At 47.5% G+C, this 26,309-nt stretch overlaps 22 non-coding genes across 22 annotated transcripts; all 22 read right to left on the bottom strand.

The window, feature by feature from the left end:
- Nucleotides 1-1,636: 1,636 nt before the first annotated feature.
- TRNAP-UGG (transfer RNA proline (anticodon UGG)) lies at nucleotides 1,637-1,708 on the bottom strand. Its single transcript has one exon. It is a non-coding gene; the product is annotated as a tRNA-Pro (tRNA).
- A 1,311-nt stretch (nucleotides 1,709-3,019) lies between these two features.
- On the bottom strand, nucleotides 3,020-3,092 carry TRNAV-CAC (transfer RNA valine (anticodon CAC)). Its single transcript has one exon. It is a non-coding gene; the product is annotated as a tRNA-Val (tRNA).
- A 420-nt stretch (nucleotides 3,093-3,512) lies between these two features.
- On the bottom strand, nucleotides 3,513-3,584 carry TRNAP-UGG (transfer RNA proline (anticodon UGG)). The gene has a single exon. It is a non-coding gene; the product is annotated as a tRNA-Pro (tRNA).
- Nucleotides 3,585-4,895: 1,311 nt separating this feature from the next.
- Nucleotides 4,896-4,968, bottom strand: TRNAV-CAC (transfer RNA valine (anticodon CAC)). The gene has a single exon. It is a non-coding gene; the product is annotated as a tRNA-Val (tRNA).
- Nucleotides 4,969-5,388: 420 nt separating this feature from the next.
- TRNAP-UGG (transfer RNA proline (anticodon UGG)) lies at nucleotides 5,389-5,460 on the bottom strand. The gene has a single exon. It is a non-coding gene; the product is annotated as a tRNA-Pro (tRNA).
- Nucleotides 5,461-6,751: 1,291 nt separating this feature from the next.
- TRNAV-CAC (transfer RNA valine (anticodon CAC)) lies at nucleotides 6,752-6,824 on the bottom strand. Its single transcript has one exon. It is a non-coding gene; the product is annotated as a tRNA-Val (tRNA).
- Nucleotides 6,825-7,244: 420 nt separating this feature from the next.
- On the bottom strand, nucleotides 7,245-7,316 carry TRNAP-UGG (transfer RNA proline (anticodon UGG)). The gene has a single exon. It is a non-coding gene; the product is annotated as a tRNA-Pro (tRNA).
- A 1,808-nt stretch (nucleotides 7,317-9,124) lies between these two features.
- Nucleotides 9,125-9,196, bottom strand: TRNAP-UGG (transfer RNA proline (anticodon UGG)). The gene has a single exon. It is a non-coding gene; the product is annotated as a tRNA-Pro (tRNA).
- A 1,315-nt stretch (nucleotides 9,197-10,511) lies between these two features.
- Nucleotides 10,512-10,584, bottom strand: TRNAV-CAC (transfer RNA valine (anticodon CAC)). The gene has a single exon. It is a non-coding gene; the product is annotated as a tRNA-Val (tRNA).
- A 420-nt stretch (nucleotides 10,585-11,004) lies between these two features.
- TRNAP-UGG (transfer RNA proline (anticodon UGG)) lies at nucleotides 11,005-11,076 on the bottom strand. The gene has a single exon. It is a non-coding gene; the product is annotated as a tRNA-Pro (tRNA).
- Nucleotides 11,077-12,888: 1,812 nt separating this feature from the next.
- On the bottom strand, nucleotides 12,889-12,960 carry TRNAP-UGG (transfer RNA proline (anticodon UGG)). The gene has a single exon. It is a non-coding gene; the product is annotated as a tRNA-Pro (tRNA).
- Nucleotides 12,961-14,271: 1,311 nt separating this feature from the next.
- On the bottom strand, nucleotides 14,272-14,344 carry TRNAV-CAC (transfer RNA valine (anticodon CAC)). The gene has a single exon. It is a non-coding gene; the product is annotated as a tRNA-Val (tRNA).
- Nucleotides 14,345-14,764: 420 nt separating this feature from the next.
- Nucleotides 14,765-14,836, bottom strand: TRNAP-UGG (transfer RNA proline (anticodon UGG)). The gene has a single exon. It is a non-coding gene; the product is annotated as a tRNA-Pro (tRNA).
- A 1,314-nt stretch (nucleotides 14,837-16,150) lies between these two features.
- On the bottom strand, nucleotides 16,151-16,223 carry TRNAV-CAC (transfer RNA valine (anticodon CAC)). Its single transcript has one exon. It is a non-coding gene; the product is annotated as a tRNA-Val (tRNA).
- A 420-nt stretch (nucleotides 16,224-16,643) lies between these two features.
- On the bottom strand, nucleotides 16,644-16,715 carry TRNAP-UGG (transfer RNA proline (anticodon UGG)). Its single transcript has one exon. It is a non-coding gene; the product is annotated as a tRNA-Pro (tRNA).
- A 1,808-nt stretch (nucleotides 16,716-18,523) lies between these two features.
- TRNAP-UGG (transfer RNA proline (anticodon UGG)) lies at nucleotides 18,524-18,595 on the bottom strand. The gene has a single exon. It is a non-coding gene; the product is annotated as a tRNA-Pro (tRNA).
- Nucleotides 18,596-20,403: 1,808 nt separating this feature from the next.
- Nucleotides 20,404-20,475, bottom strand: TRNAP-UGG (transfer RNA proline (anticodon UGG)). Its single transcript has one exon. It is a non-coding gene; the product is annotated as a tRNA-Pro (tRNA).
- A 1,315-nt stretch (nucleotides 20,476-21,790) lies between these two features.
- TRNAV-CAC (transfer RNA valine (anticodon CAC)) lies at nucleotides 21,791-21,863 on the bottom strand. Its single transcript has one exon. It is a non-coding gene; the product is annotated as a tRNA-Val (tRNA).
- A 420-nt stretch (nucleotides 21,864-22,283) lies between these two features.
- Nucleotides 22,284-22,355, bottom strand: TRNAP-UGG (transfer RNA proline (anticodon UGG)). The gene has a single exon. It is a non-coding gene; the product is annotated as a tRNA-Pro (tRNA).
- Nucleotides 22,356-24,163: 1,808 nt separating this feature from the next.
- On the bottom strand, nucleotides 24,164-24,235 carry TRNAP-UGG (transfer RNA proline (anticodon UGG)). The gene has a single exon. It is a non-coding gene; the product is annotated as a tRNA-Pro (tRNA).
- Nucleotides 24,236-25,550: 1,315 nt separating this feature from the next.
- TRNAV-CAC (transfer RNA valine (anticodon CAC)) lies at nucleotides 25,551-25,623 on the bottom strand. The gene has a single exon. It is a non-coding gene; the product is annotated as a tRNA-Val (tRNA).
- A 420-nt stretch (nucleotides 25,624-26,043) lies between these two features.
- On the bottom strand, nucleotides 26,044-26,115 carry TRNAP-UGG (transfer RNA proline (anticodon UGG)). Its single transcript has one exon. It is a non-coding gene; the product is annotated as a tRNA-Pro (tRNA).
- Nucleotides 26,116-26,309: the final 194 nt, after the last annotated feature.

Here is a 26,309-nt window from a genome sequence, read left to right as displayed (position 1 = left end):
CTCATCCCGAAGGTTGGTGGCCCATTGACATCAGGGTGGAAGGTGCTTGCGATACACTGTTCCTTCCTTCCTTCCTTCCTTCCTTTATTCCTCTTATGCTGTTTATGTAATAAGAGGGGACGATACACAGAAGAGAGAAAGTGGCCCAACACACTAGACTAGCAGTCTTCTGATCAATCTGCAGCTGGCAAGGTGGGGGAGAGCCTTTATTTTGCACCTGCTGGGATCTGCATTGGCAGAAGCTCTGAGGGCTGGGCCTTTCCTTTTGCCTGTAAAAACAAAAAGCAGCCCTCCTCCCTCCAGCCCTGAGAGCATGGGCGTGACACTGGAAAAAGCAGCATCTCCCCTTTGGTAAAGATGACCATTGCACAGCTGCTCACTCAGAGCTCGATCGTGCTCGATCAGGCGAGATATATTTAGGTCACCAGCAAAGTCTGTTCTCTTTTCTTGCGTAGGGTGAGCATTCACAGAGCCCAGCTTCGTTGACAAGAGTGCAAAAGGTGTATACTAAAAGCTTTCTGCTTTACTTGAGCGCCATGGCCGTTATTATATTTTGGCTGCTCCAAGCAATCTCTGTCCAGCCGATGCAAATTTCCAGCTCAAATTTTCCCAGCACTCAAAAAGTCCCTCCTCCCGCCAGCTCTGCTTTCAGGAAGTTCAGCAGAAGCAGTCCAACTTCTGTTCCCACTTCAGAGGAAAAGCTTTCTCGGGCCAGAGAAAGCCAGGGAATCACTGTACCGGCAAGTGCATTTCTTACAACTGGTAATCCCTCAGAACACAGAAATGAAGAAGCTGTATATGAAAATGTATTATTTCTTTGGTACACTAACCTATGTAACTAATATGGACCATTTCAGAGGACGGAGCGGACCCAACTGTGATCCCAGAGACCCAAATACCCAGCAGTAGGGAAAATAAATCCTCTCTGTGCTCTGCAACATTACATACACAAAATGCAAGCGCGTGCATTTTTTTATTGGCCCCATATACAGAATACATGTGAGGATGCTTGCCTTCCCAGTGTATTTCTCAAGCTCTTGAGAGCATATGCTATTTCCATGAGAACGCAAATAAGTTCATACTTTACATTTGTGTGTGACAAAAGGGGAAAAAAACTATTTTGTGTAAAATGCCAGCAGAGAGTGTTTCTGCCCGGTCTCGAACCGGGGACCTTTCGCGTGTGAGGCGACCGTGATAACCACTACACTACAGAAACAGCTGCTTGCTCACCTTTGTAGGGACTGGGAGAACAGGTGCAAAGGGCAGTGCAAGTGGACCTGCTTAAAGACTAATCAAATGCCTTGCGCCTGAAGCTCACACAATCCAGCCTAAAACATACGTCCTATCAAGCATGCGCACATATACAAGTATGCCAGCTGAGGGCCTATGCAGCGTACAGAGGGAAGGACATATTTCCACTTTGAGATCGGACGGCCAAAACTCACAAGCAAATCAAGGAATGTTACTGAGAGCTAACAGAGAACACAAAGTGCTTGTCGCAAGGACATGGCACGCAAAGAGGTTCAGGAAGTGAATTGTTCATCGACTACTGCTTACCGAGAAAACCAGAGAGTCTGTCCAATGAAAATAACATTGAAAAAACAAAAAAAAGGAGCTCAAGTTAACCACCTTGATTGGGCTCGTCCGGGATTTGAACCCGGGACCTCTCGCACCCAAAGCGAGAATCATACCCCTAGACCAACGAGCCACGGTCCTTTGAGCATTTGACGGAATTGTCCTCAGCGTTTGCACCCCCCTTAGGATTCGAGGCCAAGAATGCCTTTTCCTGAAGTTTGTTCCTGCCGCTGAAAGCCTTGTCGGTGTATGAGCCAAATGAATGCCCCAGTCGGCACGCTCTGACTGTCTTCACAGGTCTCCTCCTCATCCCGAAGGTTGGTGGCCCATTGACATCAGGGTGGAAGGTGCTTGCGATACACTGTTCCTTCCTTCCTTCCTTCCTTTATTCCTCTTATGCTGTTTATGTAATAAGAGGGGACGATACACAGAAGAGAGAAAGTGGCCCAACACACTAGACTAGCAGTCTTCTGATCAATCTGCAGCTGGCAAGGTGGGGGAGAGCCTTTATTTTGCACCTGCTGGGATCTGCATTGGCAGAAGCTCTGAGGGCTGGGCCTTTCCTTTTGCCTGTAAAAACAAAAAGCAGCCCTCCTCCCTCCAGCCCTGAGAGCATGGGCGTGACACTGGAAAAAGCAGCATCTCCCCTTTGGTAAAGATGACCATTGCACAGCTGCTCACTCAGAGCTCGATCGTGCTCGATCAGGCGAGATATATTTAGGTCACCAGCAAAGTCTGTTCTCTTTTCTTGCGTAGGGTGAGCATTCACAGAGCCCAGCTTCGTTGACAAGAGTGCAAAAGGTGTATACTAAAAGCTTTCTGCTTTACTTGAGCGCCATGGCCGTTATTATATTTTGGCTGCTCCAAGCAATCTCTGTCCAGCCGATGCAAATTTCCAGCTCAAATTTTCCCAGCACTCAAAAAGTCCCTCCTCCCGCCAGCTCTGCTTTCAGGAAGTTCAGCAGAAGCAGTCCAACTTCTGTTCCCACTTCAGAGGAAAAGCTTTCTCGGGCCAGAGAAAGCCAGGGAATCACTGTACCGGCAAGTGCATTTCTTACAACTGGTAATCCCTCAGAACACAGAAATGAAGAAGCTGTATATGAAAATGTATTATTTCTTTGGTACACTAACCTATGTAACTAATATGGACCATTTCAGAGGACGGAGCGGACCCAACTGTGATCCCAGAGACCCAAATACCCAGCAGTAGGGAAAATAAATCCTCTCTGTGCTCTGCAACATTACATACACAAAATGCAAGCGCGTGCATTTTTTTATTGGCCCCATATACAGAATACATGTGAGGATGCTTGCCTTCCCAGTGTATTTCTCAAGCTCTTGAGAGCATATGCTATTTCCATGGGAACGCAAATAAGTTCATACTTTACATTTGTGTGTGACAAAAGGGGAAAAAAACTATTTTGTGTAAAATGCCAGCAGAGAGTGTTTCTGCCCGGTCTCGAACCGGGGACCTTTCGCGTGTGAGGCGAACGTGATAACCACTACACTACAGAAACAGCTGCTTGCTCACCTTTGTAGGGACTGGGAGAACAGGTGCAAAGGGCAGTGCAAGTGGACCTGCTTAAAGACTAATCAAATGCCTTGCGCCTGAAGCTCACACAATCCAGCCTAAAACATACGTCCTATCAAGCATGCGCACATATACAAGTATGCCAGCTGAGGGCCTATGCAGCGTACAGAGGGAAGGACATATTTCCACTTTGAGATCGGACGGCCAAAACTCACAAGCAAATCAAGGAATGTTACTGAGAGCTAACAGAGAACACAAAGTGCTTGTCGCAAGGACATGGCACGCAAAGAGGTTCAGGAAGTGAATTGTTCATCGACTACTGCTTACCGAGAAAACCAGAGAGTCTGTCCAATGAAAATAACATTGAAAAAACAAAAAAAAGGAGCTCAAGTTAACCACCTTGATTGGGCTCGTCCGGGATTTGAACCCGGGACCTCTCGCACCCAAAGCGAGAATCATACCCCTAGACCAACGAGCCACGGTCCTTTGAGCATTTGACGGAATTGTCCTCAGCGTTTGCACCCCCCTTAGGATTCGAGGCCAAGAATGCCTTTTCCTGAAGTTTGTTCCTGCCGCTGAAAGCCTTGTCGGTGTATGAGCCAAATGAATGCCCCAGTCGGCACGCTCTGACTGTCTTCACAGGTCTCCTCCTCATCCCGAAGGTTGGTGGCCCATTGACATCAGGGTGGAAGGTGCTTGCGATACACTGTTCCTTCCTTCCTTCCTTCCTTTATTCCTCTTATGCTGTTTATGTAATAAGAGGGGACGATACACAGAAGAGAGAAAGTGGCCCAACACACTAGACTAGCAGTCTTCTGATCAATCTGCAGCTGGCAAGGTGGGGGAGAGCCTTTATTTTGCACCTGCTGGGATCTGCATTGGCAGAAGCTCTGAGGGCTGGGCCTTTCCTTTTGCCTGTAAAAACAAAAAGCAGCCCTCCTCCCTCCAGCCCTGAGAGCATGGGCGTGACACTGGAAAAAGCAGCATCTCCCCTTTGGTAAAGATGACCATTGCACAGCTGCTCACTCAGAGCTCGATCGTGCTCGATCAGGCGAGATATATTTAGGTCACCAGCAAAGTCTGTTCTCTTTTCTTGCGTAGGGTGAGCATTCACAGAGCCCAGCTTCGTTGACAAGAGTGCAAAAGGTGTATACTAAAAGCTTTCTGCTTTACTTGAGCGCCATGGCCGTTATTATATTTTGGCTGCTCCAAGCAATCTCTGTCCAGCCGATGCAAATTTCCAGCTCAAATTTTCCCAGCACTCAAAAAGTCCCTCCTCCCGCCAGCTCTGCTTTCAGGAAGTTCAGCAGAAGCAGTCCAACTTCTGTTCCCACTTCAGAGGAAAAGCTTTCTCGGGCCAGAGAAAGCCAGGGAATCACTGTACCGGCAAGTGCATTTCTTACAACTGGTAATCCCTCAGAACACAGAAATGAAGAAGCTGTATATGAAAATGTATTATTTCTTTGGTACACTAACCTATGTAACTAATATGGACCATTTCAGAGGACGGAGCGGACCCAACTGTGATCCCAGAGACCCAAATACCCAGCAGTAGGGAAAATAAATCCTCTCTGTGCTCTGCAACATTACATACACAAAATGCAAGCGCGTGCATTTTTTTATTGGCCCCATATACAGAATACATGTGAGGATGCTTGCCTTCCCAGTGTATTTCTCAAGCTCTTGAGAGCATATGCTATTTCCATGAGAACGCAAATAAGTTCATACTTTACATTTGTGTGTGACAAAAGGGGAAAAAAACTATTTTGTGTAAAATGCCAGCAGAGAGTGTTTCTGCCCGGTCTCGAACCGGGGACCTTTCGCGTGTGAGGCGAACGTGATAACCACTACACTACAGAAACAGCTGCTTGCTCACCTTTGTAGGGACTGGGAGAACAGGTGCAAAGGGCAGTGCAAGTGGACCTGCTTAAAGACTAATCAAATGCCTTGCGCCTGAAGCTCACACAATCCAGCCTAAAACATACGTCCTATCAAGCATGCGCACATATACAAGTATGCCAGCTGAGGGCCTATGCAGCGTACAGAGGGAAGGACATATTTCCACTTTGAGATCGGACGGCCAAAACTCACAAGCAAATCAAGGAATGTTACTGAGAGCTAACAGAGAACACAAAGTGCTTGTCGCAAGGACATGGCACGCAAAGAGGTTCAGGAAGTGAATTGTTCATCGACTACTGCTTACCGAGAAAACCAGAGAGTCTGTCCAATGAAAATAACATTGAAAAAACAAAAAAAAGGAGCTCAAGTTAACCACCTTGATTGGGCTCGTCCGGGATTTGAACCCGGGACCTCTCGCACCCAAAGCGAGAATCATACCCCTAGACCAACGAGCCACGGTCCTTTGAGCATTTGACGGAATTGTCCTCAGCGTTTGCACATGCCTTTTCCTGAAGTTTGTTCCTGCCGCTGAAAGCCTTGTCGGTGTATGAGCCAAATGAATGCCCCAGTCGGCACGCTCTGACTGTCTTCACAGGTCTCCTCCTCATCCCGAAGGTTGGTGGCCCATTGACATCAGGGTGGAAGGTGCTTGCGATACACTGTTCCTTCCTTCCTTCCTTCCTTCCTTTATTCCTCTTATGCTGTTTATGTAATAAGAGGGGACGATACACAGAAGAGAGAAAGTGGCCCAACACACTAGACTAGCAGTCTTCTGATCAATCTGCAGCTGGCAAGGTGGGGGAGAGCCTTTATTTTGCACCTGCTGGGATCTGCATTGGCAGAAGCTCTGAGGGCTGGGCCTTTCCTTTTGCCTGTAAAAACAAAAAGCAGCCCTCCTCCCTCCAGCCCTGAGAGCATGGGCGTGACACTGGAAAAAGCAGCATCTCCCCTTTGGTAAAGATGACCATTGCACAGCTGCTCACTCAGAGCTCGATCGTGCTCGATCAGGCGAGATATATTTAGGTCACCAGCAAAGTCTGTTCTCTTTTCTTGCGTAGGGTGAGCATTCACAGAGCCCAGCTTCGTTGACAAGAGTGCAAAAGGTGTATACTAAAAGCTTTCTGCTTTACTTGAGCGCCATGGCCGTTATTATATTTTGGCTGCTCCAAGCAATCTCTGTCCAGCCGATGCAAATTTCCAGCTCAAATTTTCCCAGCACTCAAAAAGTCCCTCCTCCCGCCAGCTCTGCTTTCAGGAAGTTCAGCAGAAGCAGTCCAACTTCTGTTCCCACTTCAGAGGAAAAGCTTTCTCGGGCCAGAGAAAGCCAGGGAATCACTGTACCGGCAAGTGCATTTCTTACAACTGGTAATCCCTCAGAACACAGAAATGAAGAAGCTGTATATGAAAATGTATTATTTCTTTGGTACACTAACCTATGTAACTAATATGGACCATTTCAGAGGACGGAGCGGACCCAACTGTGATCCCAGAGACCCAAATACCCAGCAGTAGGGAAAATAAATCCTCTCTGTGCTCTGCAACATTACATACACAAAATGCAAGCGCGTGCATTTTTTTATTGGCCCCATATACAGAATACATGTGAGGATGCTTGCCTTCCCAGTGTATTTCTCAAGCTCTTGAGAGCATATGCTATTTCCATGGGAACGCAAATAAGTTCATACTTTACATTTGTGTGTGACAAAAGGGGAAAAAAACTATTTTGTGTAAAATGCCAGCAGAGAGTGTTTCTGCCCGGTCTCGAACCGGGGACCTTTCGCGTGTGAGGCGAACGTGATAACCACTACACTACAGAAACAGCTGCTTGCTCACCTTTGTAGGGACTGGGAGAACAGGTGCAAAGGGCAGTGCAAGTGGACCTGCTTAAAGACTAATCAAATGCCTTGCGCCTGAAGCTCACACAATCCAGCCTAAAACATACGTCCTATCAAGCATGCGCACATATACAAGTATGCCAGCTGAGGGCCTATGCAGCGTACAGAGGGAAGGACATATTTCCACTTTGAGATCGGACGGCCAAAACTCACAAGCAAATCAAGGAATGTTACTGAGAGCTAACAGAGAACACAAAGTGCTTGTCGCAAGGACATGGCACGCAAAGAGGTTCAGGAAGTGAATTGTTCATCGACTACTGCTTACCGAGAAAACCAGAGAGTCTGTCCAATGAAAATAACATTGAAAAAACAAAAAAAAGGAGCTCAAGTTAACCACCTTGATTGGGCTCGTCCGGGATTTGAACCCGGGACCTCTCGCACCCAAAGCGAGAATCATACCCCTAGACCAACGAGCCACGGTCCTTTGAGCATTTGACGGAATTGTCCTCAGCGTTTGCACCCCCCTTAGGATTCGAGGCCAAGAATGCCTATTCCTGAAGTTTGTTCCTGCCGCTGAAAGCCTTGTCGGTGTATGAGCCAAATGAATGCCCCAGTCGGCACGCTCTGACTGTCTTCACAGGTCTCCTCCTCATCCCGAAGGTTGGTGGCCCATTGACATCAGGGTGGAAGGTGCTTGCGATACACTGTTCCTTCCTTCCTTCCTTCCTTCCTTTATTCCTCTTATGCTGTTTATGTAATAAGAGGGGACGATACACAGAAGAGAGAAAGTGGCCCAACACACTAGACTAGCAGTCTTCTGATCAATCTGCAGCTGGCAAGGTGGGGGAGAGCCTTTATTTTGCACCTGCTGGGATCTGCATTGGCAGAAGCTCTGAGGGCTGGGCCTTTCCTTTTGCCTGTAAAAACAAAAAGCAGCCCTCCTCCCTCCAGCCCTGAGAGCATGGGCGTGACACTGGAAAAAGCAGCATCTCCCCTTTGGTAAAGATGACCATTGCACAGCTGCTCACTCAGAGCTCGATCGTGCTCGATCAGGCGAGATATATTTAGGTCACCAGCAAAGTCTGTTCTCTTTTCTTGCGTAGGGTGAGCATTCACAGAGCCCAGCTTCGTTGACAAGAGTGCAAAAGGTGTATACTAAAAGCTTTCTGCTTTACTTGAGCGCCATGGCCGTTATTATATTTTGGCTGCTCCAAGCAATCTCTGTCCAGCCGATGCAAATTTCCAGCTCAAATTTTCCCAGCACTCAAAAAGTCCCTCCTCCCTCCAGCTCTGCTTTCAGGAAGTTCAGCAGAAGCAGTCCAACTTCTGTTCCCACTTCAGAGGAAAAGCTTTCTCGGGCCAGAGAAAGCCAGGGAATCACTGTACCGGCAAGTGCATTTCTTACAACTGGTAATCCCTCAGAACACAGAAATGAAGAAGCTGTATATGAAAATGTATTATTTCTTTGGTACACTAACCTATGTAACTAATATGGACCATTTCAGAGGACGGAGCGGACCCAACTGTGATCCCAGAGACCCAAATACCCAGCAGTAGGGAAAATAAATCCTCTCTGTGCTCTGCAACATTACATACACAAAATGCAAGCGCGTGCATTTTTTTATTGGCCCCATATACAGAATACATGTGAGGATGCTTGCCTTCCCAGTGTATTTCTCAAGCTCTTGAGAGCATATGCTATTTCCATGAGAACGCAAATAAGTTCATACTTTACATTTGTGTGTGACAAAAGGGGAAAAAAACTATTTTGTGTAAAATGCCAGCAGATAGTGTTTCTGCCCGGTCTCGAACCGGGGACCTTTCGCGTGTGAGGCGACCGTGATAACCACTACACTACAGAAACAGCTGCTTGCTCACCTTTGTAGGGACTGGGAGAACAGGTGCAAAGGGCAGTGCAAGTGGACCTGCTTAAAGACTAATCAAATGCCTTGCGCCTGAAGCTCACACAATCCAGCCTAAAACATACGTCCTATCAAGCATGCGCACATATACAAGTATGCCAGCTGAGGGCCTATGCAGCGTACAGAGGGAAGGACATATTTCCACTTTGAGATCGGACGGCCAAAACTCACAAGCAAATCAAGGAATGTTACTGAGAGCTAACAGAGAACACAAAGTGCTTGTCGCAAGGACATGGCACGCAAAGAGGTTCAGGAAGTGAATTGTTCATCGACTACTGCTTACCGAGAAAACCAGAGAGTCTGTCCAATGAAAATAACATTGAAAAAACAAAAAAAAGGAGCTCAAGTTAACCACCTTGATTGGGCTCGTCCGGGATTTGAACCCGGGACCTCTCGCACCCAAAGCGAGAATCATACCCCTAGACCAACGAGCCACGGTCCTTTGAGCATTTGACGGAATTGTCCTCAGCGTTTGCACCCCCCTTAGGATTCGAGGCCAAGAATGCCTTTTCCTGAAGTTTGTTCCTGCCGCTGAAAGCCTTGTCGGTGTATGAGCCAAATGAATGCCCCAGTCGGCACGCTCTGACTGTCTTCACAGGTCTCCTCCTCATCCCGAAGGTTGGTGGCCCATTGACATCAGGGTGGAAGGTGCTTGCGATACACTGTTCCTTCCTTCCTTCCTTCCTTCCTTTATTCCTCTTATGCTGTTTATGTAATAAGAGGGGACGATACACAGAAGAGAGAAAGTGGCCCAACACACTAGACTAGCAGTCTTCTGATCAATCTGCAGCTGGCAAGGTGGGGGAGAGCCTTTATTTTGCACCTGCTGGGATCTGCATTGGCAGAAGCTCTGAGGGCTGGGCCTTTCCTTTTGCCTGTAAAAACAAAAAGCAGCCCTCCTCCCTCCAGCCCTGAGAGCATGGGCGTGACACTGGAAAAAGCAGCATCTCCCCTTTGGTAAAGATGACCATTGCACAGCTGCTCACTCAGAGCTCGATCATGCTCGATCAGGCGAGATATATTTAGGTCACCAGCAAAGTCTGTTCTCTTTTCTTGCGTAGGGTGAGCATTCACAGAGCCCAGCTTCGTTGACAAGAGTGCAAAAGGTGTATACTAAAAGCTTTCTGCTTTACTTGAGCGCCATGGCCGTTATTATATTTTGGCTGCTCCAAGCAATCTCTGTCCAGCCGATGCAAATTTCCAGCTCAAATTTTCCCAGCACTCAAAAAGTCCCTCCTCCCGCCAGCTCTGCTTTCAGGAAGTTCAGCAGAAGCAGTCCAACTTCTGTTCCCACTTCAGAGGAAAAGCTTTCTCGGGCCAGAGAAAGCCAGGGAATCACTGTACCGGCAAGTGCATTTCTTACAACTGGTAATCCCTCAGAACACAGAAATGAAGAAGCTGTATATGAAAATGTATTATTTCTTTGGTACACTAACCTATGTAACTAATATGGACCATTTCAGAGGACGGAGCGGACCCAACTGTGATCCCAGAGACCCAAATACCCAGCAGTAGGGAAAATAAATCCTCTCTGTGCTCTGCAACATTACATACACAAAATGCAAGCGCGTGCATTTTTTTATTGGCCCCATATACAGAATACATGTGAGGATGCTTGCCTTCCCAGTGTATTTCTCAAGCTCTTGAGAGCATATGCTATTTCCATGGGAACGCAAATAAGTTCATACTTTACATTTGTGTGTGACAAAAGGGGAAAAAAACTATTTTGTGTAAAATGCCAGCAGAGAGTGTTTCTGCCCGGTCTCGAACCGGGGACCTTTCGCGTGTGAGGCGAACGTGATAACCACTACACTACAGAAACAGCTGCTTGCTCACCTTTGTAGGGACTGGGAGAACAGGTGCAAAGGGCAGTGCAAGTGGACCTGCTTAAAGACTAATCAAATGCCTTGCGCCTGAAGCTCACACAATCCAGCCTAAAACATACGTCCTATCAAGCATGCGCACATATACAAGTATGCCAGCTGAGGGCCTATGCAGCGTACAGAGGGAAGGACATATTTCCACTTTGAGATCGGACGGCCAAAACTCACAAGCAAATCAAGGAATGTTACTGAGAGCTAACAGAGAACACAAAGTGCTTGTCGCAAGGACATGGCACGCAAAGAGGTTCAGGAAGTGAATTGTTCATCGACTACTGCTTACCGAGAAAACCAGAGAGTCTGTCCAATGAAAATAACATTGAAAAAACAAAAAAAAGGAGCTCAAGTTAACCACCTTGATTGGGCTCGTCCGGGATTTGAACCCGGGACCTCTCGCACCCAAAGCGAGAATCATACCCCTAGACCAACGAGCCACGGTCCTTTGAGCATTTGACGGAATTGTCCTCAGCGTTTGCACCCCCCTTAGGATTCGAGGCCAAGAATGCCTATTCCTGAAGTTTGTTCCTGCCGCTGAAAGCCTTGTCGGTGTATGAGCCAAATGAATGCCCCAGTCGGCACGCTCTGACTGTCTTCACAGGTCTCCTCCTCATCCCGAAGGTTGGTGGCCCATTGACATCAGGGTGGAAGGTGCTTGCGATACACTGTTCCTTCCTTCCTTCCTTCCTTCCTTCCTTTATTCCTCTTATGCTGTTTATGTAATAAGAGGGGACGATACACAGAAGAGAGAAAGTGGCCCAACACACTAGACTAGCAGTCTTCTGATCAATCTGCAGCTGGCAAGGTGGGGGAGAGCCTTTATTTTGCACCTGCTGGGATCTGCATTGGCAGAAGCTCTGAGGGCTGGGCCTTTCCTTTTGCCTGTAAAAACAAAAAGCAGCCCTCCTCCCTCCAGCCCTGAGAGCATGGGCGTGACACTGGAAAAAGCAGCATCTCCCCTTTGGTAAAGATGACCATTGCACAGCTGCTCACTCAGAGCTCGATCGTGCTCGATCAGGCGAGATATATTTAGGTCACCAGCAAAGTCTGTTCTCTTTTCTTGCGTAGGGTGAGCATTCACAGAGCCCAGCTTCGTTGACAAGAGTGCAAAAGGTGTATACTAAAAGCTTTCTGCTTTACTTGAGCGCCATGGCCGTTATTATATTTTGGCTGCTCCAAGCAATCTCTGTCCAGCCGATGCAAATTTCCAGCTCAAATTTTCCCAGCACTCAAAAAGTCCCTCCTCCCTCCAGCTCTGCTTTCAGGAAGTTCAGCAGAAGCAGTCCAACTTCTGTTCCCACTTCAGAGGAAAAGCTTTCTCGGGCCAGAGAAAGCCAGGGAATCACTGTACCGGCAAGTGCATTTCTTACAACTGGTAATCCCTCAGAACACAGAAATGAAGAAGCTGTATATGAAAATGTATTATTTCTTTGGTACACTAACCTATGTAACTAATATGGACCATTTCAGAGGACGGAGCGGACCCAACTGTGATCCCAGAGACCCAAATACCCAGCAGTAGGGAAAATAAATCCTCTCTGTGCTCTGCAACATTACATACACAAAATGCAAGCGCGTGCATTTTTTTATTGGCCCCATATACAGAATACATGTGAGGATGCTTGCCTTCCCAGTGTATTTCTCAAGCTCTTGAGAGCATATGCTATTTCCATGAGAACGCAAATAAGTTCATACTTTACATTTGTGTGTGACAAAAGGGGAAAAAAACTATTTTGTGTAAAATGCCAGCAGAGAGTGTTTCTGCCCGGTCTCGAACCGGGGACCTTTCGCGTGTGAGGCGACCGTGATAACCACTACACTACAGAAACAGCTGCTTGCTCACCTTTGTAGGGACTGGGAGAACAGGTGCAAAGGGCAGTGCAAGTGGACCTGCTTAAAGACTAATCAAATGCCTTGCGCCTGAAGCTCACACAATCCAGCCTAAAACATACGTCCTATCAAGCATGCGCACGTATACAAGTATGCCAGCTGAGGGCCTATGCAGCGTACAGAGGGAAGGACATATTTCCACTTTGAGATCGGACGGCCAAAACTCACAAGCAAATCAAGGAATGTTACTGAGAGCTAACAGAGAACACAAAGTGCTTGTCGCAAGGACATGGCACGCAAAGAGGTTCAGGAAGTGAATTGTTCATCGACTACTGCTTACCGAGAAAACCAGAGAGTCTGTCCAATGAAAATAACATTGAAAAAACAAAAAAAAGGAGCTCAAGTTAACCACCGTGATTGGGCTCGTCCGGGATTTGAACCCGGGACCTCTCGCACCCAAAGCGAGAATCATACCCCTAGACCAACGAGCCACGGTCCTTTGAGCATTTGACGGAATTGTCCTCAGCGTTTGCACCCCCCTTAGGATTCGAGGCCAAGAATGCCTTTTCCTGAAGTTTGTTCCTGCCGCTGAAAGCCTTGTCGGTGTATGAGCCAAATGAATGCCCCAGTCGGCACGCTCTGACTGTCTTCACAGGTCTCCTCCTCATCCCGAAGGTTGGTGGCCCATTGACATCAGGGTGGAAGGTGCTTGCGATACACTGTTCCTTCCTTCCTTCCTTCCTTTATTCCTCTTATGCTGTTTATGTAATAAGAGGGGACGATACACAGAAGAGAGAAAGTGGCCCAACACACTAGACTAGCAGTCTTCTGATCAATCTGCAGCTGGCAAGGTGGGGGAGAGCCTTTATTTTGCACCTGCTGGGATCTGCATTGGCAGAAGCTCTGAGGGCTGGGCCTTTCCTTTTGCCTGTAAAAACAAAAAGCAGCCCTCCTCCCTCCAGCCCTGAGAGCATGGGCGTGACACTGGAAAAAGCAGCATCTCCCCTTTGGTAAAGATGACCATTGCACAGCTGCTCACTCAGAGCTCGATCGTGCTCGATCAGGCGAGATATATTTAGGTCACCAGCAAAGTCTGTTCTCTTTTCTTGCGTAGGGTGAGCATTCACAGAGCCCAGCTTCGTTGACAAGAGTGCAAAAGGTGTATACTAAAAGCTTTCTGCTTTACTTGAGCGCCATGGCCGTTATTATATTTTGGCTGCTCCAAGCAATCTCTGTCCAGCCGATGCAAATTTCCAGCTCAAATTTTCCCAGCACTCAAAAAGTCCCTCCTCCCGCCAGCTCTGCTTTCAGGAAGTTCAGCAGAAGCAGTCCAACTTCTGTTCCCACTTCAGAGGAAAAGCTTTCTCGGGCCAGAGAAAGCCAGGGAATCACTGTACCGGCAAGTGCATTTCTTACAACTGGTAATCCCTCAGAACACAGAAATGAAGAAGCTGTATATGAAAATGTATTATTTCTTTGGTACACTAACCTATGTAACTAATATGGACCATTTCAGAGGACGGAGCGGACCCAACTGTGATCCCAGAGACCCAAATACCCAGCAGTAGGGAAAATAAATCCTCTCTGTGCTCTGCAACATTACATACACAAAATGCAAGCGCGTGCATTTTTTTATTGGCCCCATATACAGAATACATGTGAGGATGCTTGCCTTCCCAGTGTATTTCTCAAGCTCTTGAGAGCATATGCTATTTCCATGAGAACGCAAATAAGTTCATACTTTACATTTGTGTGTGACAAAAGGGGAAACAAACTATTTTGTGTAAAATGCCAGCAGAGAGTGTTTCTGCCCGGTCTCGAACCGGGGACCTTTCGCGTGTGAGGCGAACGTGATAACCACTACACTACAGAAACAGCTGCTTGCTCACCTTTGTAGGGACTGGGAGAACAGGTGCAAAGGGCAGTGCAAGTGGACCTGCTTAAAGACTAATCAAATGCCTTGCGCCTGAAGCTCACACAATCCAGCCTAAAACATACGTCCTATCAAGCATGCGCACATATACAAGTATGCCAGCTGAGGGCCTATGCAGCGTACAGAGGGAAGGACATATTTCCACTTTGAGATCGGACGGCCAAAACTCACAAGCAAATCAAGGAATGTTACTGAGAGCTAACAGAGAACACAAAGTGCTTGTCGCAAGGACATGGCACGCAAAGAGGTTCAGGAAGTGAATTGTTCATCGACTACTGCTTACCGAGAAAACCAGAGAGTCTGTCCAATGAAAATAACATTGAAAAAACAAAAAAAAGGAGCTCAAGTTAACCACCTTGATTGGGCTCGTCCGGGATTTGAACCCGGGACCTCTCGCACCCAAAGCGAGAATCATACCCCTAGACCAACGAGCCACGGTCCTTTGAGCATTTGACGGAATTGTCCTCAGCGTTTGCACCCCCCTTAGGATTCGAGGCCAAGAATGCCTTTTCCTGAAGTTTGTTCCTGCCGCTGAAAGCCTTGTCGGTGTATGAGCCAAATGAATGCCCCAGTCGGCACGCTCTGACTGTCTTCACAGGTCTCCTCCTCATCCCGAAGGTTGGTGGCCCATTGACATCAGGGTGGAAGGTGCTTGCGATACACTGTTCCTTCCTTCCTTCCTTCCTTCCTTTATTCCTCTTATGCTGTTTATGTAATAAGAGGGGACGATACACAGAAGAGAGAAAGTGGCCCAACACACTAGACTAGCAGTCTTCTGATCAATCTGCAGCTGGCAAGGTGGGGAGAGCCTTTATTTTGCACCTGCTGGGATCTGCATTGGCAGAAGCTCTGAGGGCTGGGCCTTTCCTTTTGCCTGTAAAAACAAAAAGCAGCCCTCCTCCCTCCAGCCCTGAGAGCATGGGCGTGACACTGGAAAAAGCAGCATCTCCCCTTTGGTAAAGATGACCATTGCACAGCTGCTCACTCAGAGCTCGATCGTGCTCGATCAGGCGAGATATATTTAGGTCACCAGCAAAGTCTGTTCTCTTTTCTTGCGTAGGGTGAGCATTCACAGAGCCCAGCTTCGTTGACAAGAGTGCAAAAGGTGTATACTAAAAGCTTTCTGCTTTACTTGAGCGCCATGGCCGTTATTATATTTTGGCTGCTCCAAGCAATCTCTGTCCAGCCGATGCAAATTTCCAGCTCAAATTTTCCCAGCACTCAAAAAGTCCCTCCTCCCGCCAGCTCTGCTTTCAGGAAGTTCAGCAGAAGCAGTCCAACTTCTGTTCCCACTTCAGAGGAAAAGCTTTCTCGGGCCAGAGAAAGCCAGGGAATCACTGTACCGGCAAGTGCATTTCTTACAACTGGTAATCCCTCAGAACACAGAAATGAAGAAGCTGTATATGAAAATGTATTATTTCTTTGGTACACTAACCTATGTAACTAATATGGACCATTTCAGAGGACGGAGCGGACCCAACTGTGATCCCAGAGACCCAAATACCCAGCAGTAGGGAAAATAAATCCTCTCTGTGCTCTGCAACATTACATACACAAAATGCAAGCGCGTGCATTTTTTTATTGGCCCCATATACAGAATACATGTGAGGATGCTTGCCTTCCCAGTGTATTTCTCAAGCTCTTGAGAGCATATGCTATTTCCATGGGAACGCAAATAAGTTCATACTTTACATTTGTGTGTGACAAAAGGGGAAAAAAACTATTTTGTGTAAAATGCCAGCAGAGAGTGTTTCTGCCCGGTCTCGAACCGGGGACCTTTCGCGTGTGAGGCGAACGTGATAACCACTACACTACAGAAACAGCTGCTTGCTCACCTTTGTAGGGACTGGGAGAACAGGTGCAAAGGGCAGTGCAAGTGGACCTGCTTAAAGACTAATCAAATGCCTTGCGCCTGAAGCTCACACAATCCAGCCTAAAACATACGTCCTATCAAGCATGCGCACATATACAAGTATGCCAGCTGAGGGCCTATGCAGCGTACAGAGGGAAGGACATATTTCCACTTTGAGATCGGACGGCCAAAACTCACAAGCAAATCAAGGAATGTTACTGAGAGCTAACAGAGAACACAAAGTGCTTGTCGCAAGGACATGGCACGCAAAGAGGTTCAGGAAGTGAATTGTTCATCGACTACTGCTTACCGAGAAAACCAGAGAGTCTGTCCAATGAAAATAACATTGAAAAAACAAAAAAAAGGAGCTCAAGTTAACCACCTTGATTGGGCTCGTCCGGGATTTGAACCCGGGACCTCTCGCACCCAAAGCGAGAATCATACCCCTAGACCAACGAGCCACGGTCCTTTGAGCATTTGACGGAATTGTCCTCAGCGTTTGCACCCCCCTTAGGATTCGAGGCCAAGAATGCCTTTTCCTGAAGTTTGTTCCTGCCGCTGAAAGCCTTGTCGGTGTATGAGCCAAATGAATGCCCCAGTCGGCACGCTCTGACTGTCTTCACAGGTCTCCTCCTCATCCCGAAGGTTGGTGGCCCATTGACATCAGGGTGGAAGGTGCTTGCGATACACTGTTCCTTCCTTCCTTCCTTCCTTCCTTTATTCCTCTTATGCTGTTTATGTAATAAGAGGGGACGATACACAGAAGAGAGAAAGTGGCCCAACACACTAGACTAGCAGTCTTCTGATCAATCTGCAGCTGGCAAGGTGGGGGAGAGCCTTTATTTTGCACCTGCTGGGATCTGCATTGGCAGAAGCTCTGAGGGCTGGGCCTTTCCTTTTGCCTGTAAAAACAAAAAGCAGCCCTCCTCCCTCCAGCCCTGAGAGCATGGGCGTGACACTGGAAAAAGCAGCATCTCCCCTTTGGTAAAGATGACCATTGCACAGCTGCTCACTCAGAGCTCGATCGTGCTCGATCAGGCGAGATATATTTAGGTCACCAGCAAAGTCTGTTCTCTTTTCTTGCGTAGGGTGAGCATTCACAGAGCCCAGCTTCGTTGACAAGAGTGCAAAAGGTGTATACTAAAAGCTTTCTGCTTTACTTGAGCGCCATGGCCGTTATTATATTTTGGCTGCTCCAAGCAATCTCTGTCCAGCCGATGCAAATTTCCAGCTCAAATTTTCCCAGCACTCAAAAAGTCCCTCCTCCCTCCAGCTCTGCTTTCAGGAAGTTCAGCAGAAGCAGTCCAACTTCTGTTCCCACTTCAGAGGAAAAGCTTTCTCGGGCCAGAGAAAGCCAGGGAATCACTGTACCGGCAAGTGCATTTCTTACAACTGGTAATCCCTCAGAACACAGAAATGAAGAAGCTGTATATGAAAATGTATTATTTCTTTGGTACACTAACCTATGTAACTAATATGGACCATTTCAGAGGACGGAGCGGACCCAACTGTGATCCCAGAGACCCAAATACCCAGCAGTAGGGAAAATAAATCCTCTCTGTGCTCTGCAACATTACATACACAAAATGCAAGCGCGTGCATTTTTTTATTGGCCCCATATACAGAATACATGTGAGGATGCTTGCCTTCCCAGTGTATTTCTCAAGCTCTTGAGAGCATATGCTATTTCCATGAGAACGCAAATAAGTTCATACTTTACATTTGTGTGTGACAAAAGGGGAAAAAAACTATTTTGTGTAAAATGCCAGCAGAGAGTGTTTCTGCCCGGTCTCGAACCGGGGACCTTTCGCGTGTGAGGCGACCGTGATAACCACTACACTACAGAAACAGCTGCTTGCTCACCTTTGTAGGGACTGGGAGAACAGGTGCAAAGGGCAGTGCAAGTGGACCTGCTTAAAGACTAATCAAATGCCTTGCGCCTGAAGCTCACACAATCCAGCCTAAAACATACGTCCTATCAAGCATGCGCACATATACAAGTATGCCAGCTGAGGGCCTATGCAGCGTACAGAGGGAAGGACATATTTCCACTTTGAGATCGGACGGCCAAAACTCACAAGCAAATCAAGGAATGTTACTGAGAGCTAACAGAGAACACAAAGTGCTTGTCGCAAGGACATGGCACGCAAAGAGGTTCAGGAAGTGAATTGTTCATCGACTACTGCTTACCGAGAAAACCAGAGAGTCTGTCCAATGAAAATAACATTGAAAAAACAAAAAAAAGGAGCTCAAGTTAACCACCTTGATTGGGCTCGTCCGGGATTTGAACCCGGGACCTCTCGCACCCAAAGCGAGAATCATACCCCTAGACCAACGAGCCACGGTCCTTTGAGCATTTGACGGAATTGTCCTCAGCGTTTGCACCCCCCTTAGGATTCGAGGCCAAGAATGCCTATTCCTGAAGTTTGTTCCTGCCGCTGAAAGCCTTGTCGGTGTATGAGCCAAATGAATGCCCCAGTCGGCACGCTCTGACTGTCTTCACAGGTCTCCTCCTCATCCCGAAGGTTGGTGGCCCATTGACATCAGGGTGGAAGGTGCTTGCGATACACTGTTCCTTCCTTCCTTCCTTCCTTCCTTTATTCCTCTTATGCTGTTTATGTAATAAGAGGGGACGATACACAGAAGAGAGAAAGTGGCCCAACACACTAGACTAGCAGTCTTCTGATCAATCTGCAGCTGGCAAGGTGGGGGAGAGCCTTTATTTTGCACCTGCTGGGATCTGCATTGGCAGAAGCTCTGAGGGCTGGGCCTTTCCTTTTGCCTGTAAAAACAAAAAGCAGCCCTCCTCCCTCCAGCCCTGAGAGCATGGGCGTGACACTGGAAAAAGCAGCATCTCCCCTTTGGTAAAGATGACCATTGCACAGCTGCTCACTCAGAGCTCGATCGTGCTCGATCAGGCGAGATATATTTAGGTCACCAGCAAAGTCTGTTCTCTTTTCTTGCGTAGGGTGAGCATTCACAGAGCCCAGCTTCGTTGACAAGAGTGCAAAAGGTGTATACTAAAAGCTTTCTGCTTTACTTGAGCGCCATGGCCGTTATTATATTTTGGCTGCTCCAAGCAATCTCTGTCCAGCCGATGCAAATTTCCAGCTCAAATTTTCCCAGCACTCAAAAAGTCCCTCCTCCCTCCAGCTCTGCTTTCAGGAAGTTCAGCAGAAGCAGTCCAACTTCTGTTCCCACTTCAGAGGAAAAGCTTTCTCGGGCCAGAGAAAGCCAGGGAATCACTGTACCGGCAAGTGCATTTCTTACAACTGGTAATCCCTCAGAACACAGAAATGAAGAAGCTGTATATGAAAATGTATTATTTCTTTGGTACACTAACCTATGTAACTAATATGGACCATTTCAGAGGACGGAGCGGACCCAACTGTGATCCCAGAGACCCAAATACCCAGCAGTAGGGAAAATAAATCCTCTCTGTGCTCTGCAACATTACATACACAAAATGCAAGCGCGTGCATTTTTTTATTGGCCCCATATACAGAATACATGTGAGGATGCTTGCCTTCCCAGTGTATTTCTCAAGCTCTTGAGAGCATATGCTATTTCCATGAGAACGCAAATAAGTTCATACTTTACATTTGTGTGTGACAAAAGGGGAAAAAAACTATTTTGTGTAAAATGCCAGCAGAGAGTGTTTCTGCCCGGTCTCGAACCGGGGACCTTTCGCGTGTGAGGCGACCGTGATAACCACTACACTACAGAAACAGCTGCTTGCTCACCTTTGTAGGGACTGGGAGAACAGGTGCAAAGGGCAGTGCAAGTGGACCTGCTTAAAGACTAATCAAATGCCTTGCGCCTGAAGCTCACACAATCCAGCCTAAAACATACGTCCTATCAAGCATGCGCACATATACAAGTATGCCAGCTGAGGGCCTATGCAGCGTACAGAGGGAAGGACATATTTCCACTTTGAGATCGGACGGCCAAAACTCACAAGCAAATCAAGGAATGTTACTGAGAGCTAACAGAGAACACAAAGTGCTTGTCGCAAGGACATGGCACGCAAAGAGGTTCAGGAAGTGAATTGTTCATCGACTACTGCTTACCGAGAAAACCAGAGAGTCTGTCCAATGAAAATAACATTGAAAAAACAAAAAAAAGGAGCTCAAGTTAACCACCTTGATTGGGCTCGTCCGGGATTTGAACCCGGGACCTCTCGCACCCAAAGCGAGAATCATACCCCTAGACCAACGAGCCACGGTCCTTTGAGCATTTGACGGAATTGTCCTCAGCGTTTGCACCCCCCTTAGGATTCGAGGCCAAGAATGCCTTTTCCTGAAGTTTGTTCCTGCCGCTGAAAGCCTTGTCGGTGTATGAGCCAAATGAATGCCCCAGTCGGCACGCTCTGACTGTCTTCACAGGTCTCCTCCTCATCCCGAAGGTTGGTGGCCCATTGACATCAGGGTGGAAGGTGCTTGCGATACACTGTTCCTTCCTTCCTTCCTTCCTTCCTTTATTCCTCTTATGCTGTTTATGTAATAAGAGGGGACGATACACAGAAGAGAGAAAGTGGCCCAACACACTAGACTAGCAGTCTTCTGATCAATCTGCAGCTGGCAAGGTGGGGGAGAGCCTTTATTTTGCACCTGCTGGGATCTGCATTGGCAGAAGCTCTGAGGGCTGGGCCTTTCCTTTTGCCTGTAAAAACAAAAAGCAGCCCTCCTCCCTCCAGCCCTGAGAGCATGGGCGTGACACTGGAAAAAGCAGCATCTCCCCTTTGGTAAAGATGACCATTGCACAGCTGCTCACTCAGAGCTCGATCGTGCTCGATCAGGCGAGATATATTTAGGTCACCAGCAAAGTCTGTTCTCTTTTCTTGCGTAGGGTGAGCATTCACAGAGCCCAGCTTCGTTGACAAGAGTGCAAAAGGTGTATACTAAAAGCTTTCTGCTTTACTTGAGCGCCATGGCCGTTATTATATTTTGGCTGCTCCAAGCAATCTCTGTCCAGCCGATGCAAATTTCCAGCTCAAATTTTCCCAGCACTCAAAAAGTCCCTCCTCCCGCCAGCTCTGCTTTCAGGAAGTTCAGCAGAAGCAGTCCAACTTCTGTTCCCACTTCAGAGGAAAAGCTTTCTCGGGCCAGAGAAAGCCAGGGAATCACTGTACCGGCAAGTGCATTTCTTACAACTGGTAATCCCTCAGAACACAGAAATGAAGAAGCTGTATATGAAAATGTATTATTTCTTTGGTACACTAACCTATGTAACTAATATGGACCATTTCAGAGGACGGAGCGGACCCAACTGTGATCCCAGAGACCCAAATACCCAGCAGTAGGGAAAATAAATCCTCTCTGTGCTCTGCAACATTACATACACAAAATGCAAGCGCGTGCATTTTTTTATTGGCCCCATATACAGAATACATGTGAGGATGCTTGCCTTCCCAGTGTATTTCTCAAGCTCTTGAGAGCATATGCTATTTCCATGGGAACGCAAATAAGTTCATACTTTACATTTGTGTGTGACAAAAGGGGAAAAAAACTATTTTGTGTAAAATGCCAGCAGAGAGTGTTTCTGCCCGGTCTCGAACCGGGGACCTTTCGCGTGTGAGGCGAACGTGATAACCACTACACTACAGAAACAGCTGCTTGCTCACCTTTGTAGGGACTGGGAGAACAGGTGCAAAGGGCAGTGCAAGTGGACCTGCTTAAAGACTAATCAAATGCCTTGCGCCTGAAGCTCACACAATCCAGCCTAAAACATACGTCCTATCAAGCATGCGCACATATACAAGTATGCCAGCTGAGGGCCTATGCAGCGTACAGAGGGAAGGACATATTTCCACTTTGAGATCGGACGGCCAAAACTCACAAGCAAATCAAGGAATGTTACTGAGAGCTAACAGAGAACACAAAGTGCTTGTCGCAAGGACATGGCACGCAAAGAGGTTCAGGAAGTGAATTGTTCATCGACTACTGCTTACCGAGAAAACCAGAGAGTCTGTCCAATGAAAATAACATTGAAAAAACAAAAAAAAGGAGCTCAAGTTAACCACCTTGATTGGGCTCGTCCGGGATTTGAACCCGGGACCTCTCGCACCCAAAGCGAGAATCATACCCCTAGACCAACGAGCCACGGTCCTTTGAGCATTTGACGGAATTGTCCTCAGCGTTTGCACCCCCCTTAGGATTCGAGGCCAAGAATGCCTATTCCTGAAGTTTGTTCCTGCCGCTGAAAGCCTTGTCGGTGTATGAGCCAAATGAATGCCCCAGTCGGCACGCTCTGACTGTCTTCACAGGTCTCCTCCTCATCCCGAAGGTTGGTGGCCCATTGACATCAGGGTGGAAGGTGCTTGCGATACACTGTTCCTTCCTTCCTTCCTTCCTTCCTTTATTCCTCTTATGCTGTTTATGTAATAAGAGGGGACGATACACAGAAGAGAGAAAGTGGCCCAACACACTAGACTAGCAGTCTTCTGATCAATCTGCAGCTGGCAAGGTGGGGGAGAGCCTTTATTTTGCACCTGCTGGGATCTGCATTGGCAGAAGCTCTGAGGGCTGGGCCTTTCCTTTTGCCTGTAAAAACAAAAAGCAGCCCTCCTCCCTCCAGCCCTGAGAGCATGGGCGTGACACTGGAAAAAGCAGCATCTCCCCTTTGGTAAAGATGACCATTGCACAGCTGCTCACTCAGAGCTCGATCGTGCTCGATCAGGCGAGATATATTTAGGTCACCAGCAAAGTCTGTTCTCTTTTCTTGCGTAGGGTGAGCATTCACAGAGCCCAGCTTCGTTGACAAGAGTGCAAAAGGTGTATACTAAAAGCTTTCTGCTTTACTTGAGCGCCATGGCCGTTATTATATTTTGGCTGCTCCAAGCAATCTCTGTCCAGCCGATGCAAATTTCCAGCTCAAATTTTCCCAGCACTCAAAAAGTCCCTCCTCCCTCCAGCTCTGCTTTCAGGAAGTTCAGCAGAAGCAGTCCAACTTCTGTTCCCACTTCAGAGGAAAAGCTTTCTCGGGCCAGAGAAAGCCAGGGAATCACTGTACCGGCAAGTGCATTTCTTACAACTGGTAATCCCTCAGAACACAGAAATGAAGAAGCTGTATATGAAAATGTATTATTTCTTTGGTACACTAACCTATGTAACTAATATGGACCATTTCAGAGGACGGAGCGGACCCAACTGTGATCCCAGAGACCCAAATACCCAGCAGTAGGGAAAATAAATCCTCTCTGTGCTCTGCAACATTACATACACAAAATGCAAGCGCGTGCATTTTTTTATTGGCCCCATATACAGAATACATGTGAGGATGCTTGCCTTCCCAGTGTATTTCTCAAGCTCTTGAGAGCATATGCTATTTCCATGAGAACGCAAATAAGTTCATACTTTACATTTGTGTGTGACAAAAGGGGAAAAAAACTATTTTGTGTAAAATGCCAGCAGAGAGTGTTTCTGCCCGGTCTCGAACCGGGGACCTTTCGCGTGTGAGGCGACCGTGATAACCACTACACTACAGAAACAGCTGCTTGCTCACCTTTGTAGGGACTGGGAGAACAGGTGCAAAGGGCAGTGCAAGTGGACCTGCTTAAAGACTAATCAAATGCCTTGCGCCTGAAGCTCACACAATCCAGCCTAAAACATACGTCCTATCAAGCATGCGCACATATACAAGTATGCCAGCTGAGGGCCTATGCAGCGTACAGAGGGAAGGACATATTTCCACTTTGAGATCGGACGGCCAAAACTCACAAGCAAATCAAGGAATGTTACTGAGAGCTAACAGAGAACACAAAGTGCTTGTCGCAAGGACATGGCACGCAAAGAGGTTCAGGAAGTGAATTGTTCATCGACTACTGCTTACCGAGAAAACCAGAGAGTCTGTCCAATGAAAATAACATTGAAAAAACAAAAAAAAGGAGCTCAAGTTAACCACCTTGATTGGGCTCGTCCGGGATTTGAACCCGGGACCTCTCGCACCCAAAGCGAGAATCATACCCCTAGACCAACGAGCCACGGTCCTTTGAGCATTTGACGGAATTGTCCTCAGCGTTTGCACCCCCCTTAGGATTCGAGGCCAAGAATGCCTTTTCCTGAAGTTTGTTCCTGCCGCTGAAAGCCTTGTCGGTGTATGAGCCAAATGAATGCCCCAGTCGGCACGCTCTGACTGTCTTCACAGGTCTCCTCCTCATCCCGAAGGTTGGTGGCCCATTGACATCAGGGTGGAAGGTGCTTGCGATACACTGTTCCTTCCTTCCTTCCTTCCTTCCTTTATTCCTCTTATGCTGTTTATGTAATAAGAGGGGACGATACACAGAAGAGAGAAAGTGGCCCAACACACTAGACTAGCAGTCTTCTGATCAATCTGCAGCTGGCAAGGTGGGGGAGAGCCTTTATTTTGCACCTGCTGGGATCTGCATTGGCAGAAGCTCTGAGGGCTGGGCCTTTCCTTTTGCCTGTAAAAACAAAAAGCAGCCCTCCTCCCTCCAGCCCTGAGAGCATGGGCGTGACACTGGAAAAAGCAGCATCTCCCCTTTGGTAAAGATGACCATTGCACAGCTGCTCACTCAGAGCTCGATCGTGCTCGATCAGGCGAGATATATTTAGGTCACCAGCAAAGTCTGTTCTCTTTTCTTGCGTAGGGTGAGCATTCACAGAGCCCAGCTTCGTTGACAAGAGTGCAAAAGGTGTATACTAAAAGCTTTCTGCTTTACTTGAGCGCCATGGCCGTTATTATATTTTGGCTGCTCCAAGCAATCTCTGTCCAGCCGATGCAAATTTCCAGCTCAAATTTTCCCAGCACTCAAAAAGTCCCTCCTCCCGCCAGCTCTGCTTTCAGGAAGTTCAGCAGAAGCAGTCCAACTTCTGTTCCCACTTCAGAGGAAAAGCTTTCTCGGGCCAGAGAAAGCCAGGGAATCACTGTACCGGCAAGTGCATTTCTTACAACTGGTAATCCCTCAGAACACAGAAATGAAGAAGCTGTATATGAAAATGTATTATTTCTTTGGTACACTAACCTATGTAACTAATATGGACCATTTCAGAGGACGGAGCGGACCCAACTGTGATCCCAGAGACCCAAATACCCAGCAGTAGGGAAAATAAATCCTCTCTGTGCTCTGCAACATTACATACACAAAATGCAAGCGCGTGCATTTTTTTATTGGCCCCATATACAGAATACATGTGAGGATGCTTGCCTTCCCAGTGTATTTCTCAAGCTCTTGAGAGCATATGCTATTTCCATGGGAACGCAAATAAGTTCATACTTTACATTTGTGTGTGACAAAAGGGGAAAAAAACTATTTTGTGTAAAATGCCAGCAGAGAGTGTTTCTGCCCGGTCTCGAACCGGGGACCTTTCGCGTGTGAGGCGAACGTGATAACCACTACACTACAGAAACAGCTGCTTGCTCACCTTTGTAGGGACTGGGAGAACAGGTGCAAAGGGCAGTGCAAGTGGACCTGCTTAAAGACTAATCAAATGCCTTGCGCCTGAAGCTCACACAATCCAGCCTAAAACATACGTCCTATCAAGCATGCGCACATATACAAGTATGCCAGCTGAGGGCCTATGCAGCGTACAGAGGGAAGGACATATTTCCACTTTGAGATCGGACGGCCAAAACTCACAAGCAAATCAAGGAATGTTACTGAGAGCTAACAGAGAACACAAAGTGCTTGTCGCAAGGACATGGCACGCAAAGAGGTTCAGGAAGTGAATTGTTCATCGACTACTGCTTACCGAGAAAACCAGAGAGTCTGTCCAATGAAAATAACATTGAAAAAACAAAAAAAAGGAGCTCAAGTTAACCACCTTGATTGGGCTCGTCCGGGATTTGAACCCGGGACCTCTCGCACCCAAAGCGAGAATCATACCCCTAGACCAACGAGCCACGGTCCTTTGAGCATTTGACGGAATTGTCCTCAGCGTTTGCACCCCCCTTAGGATTCGAGGCCAAGAATGCCTATTCCTGAAGTTTGTTCCTGCCGCTGAAAGCCTTGTCGGTGTATGAGCCAAATGAATGCCCCAGTCGGCACGCTCTGACTGTCTTCACAGGTCTCCTCCTCATCCCGAAGGTTGGTGGCC

This window comes from Ambystoma mexicanum, chromosome 2q (genome assembly GCF_040938575.1).
Source record: "Ambystoma mexicanum isolate Mex_15411 chromosome 2q, UKY_AmexF1_1, whole genome shotgun sequence".
NCBI lineage: Eukaryota > Metazoa > Chordata > Amphibia > Caudata > Ambystomatidae > Ambystoma > Ambystoma mexicanum.
The sequence above is the reverse complement of the archived record's forward strand: the minus strand, read 5'-3'. Positions and strand labels throughout refer to the sequence as shown.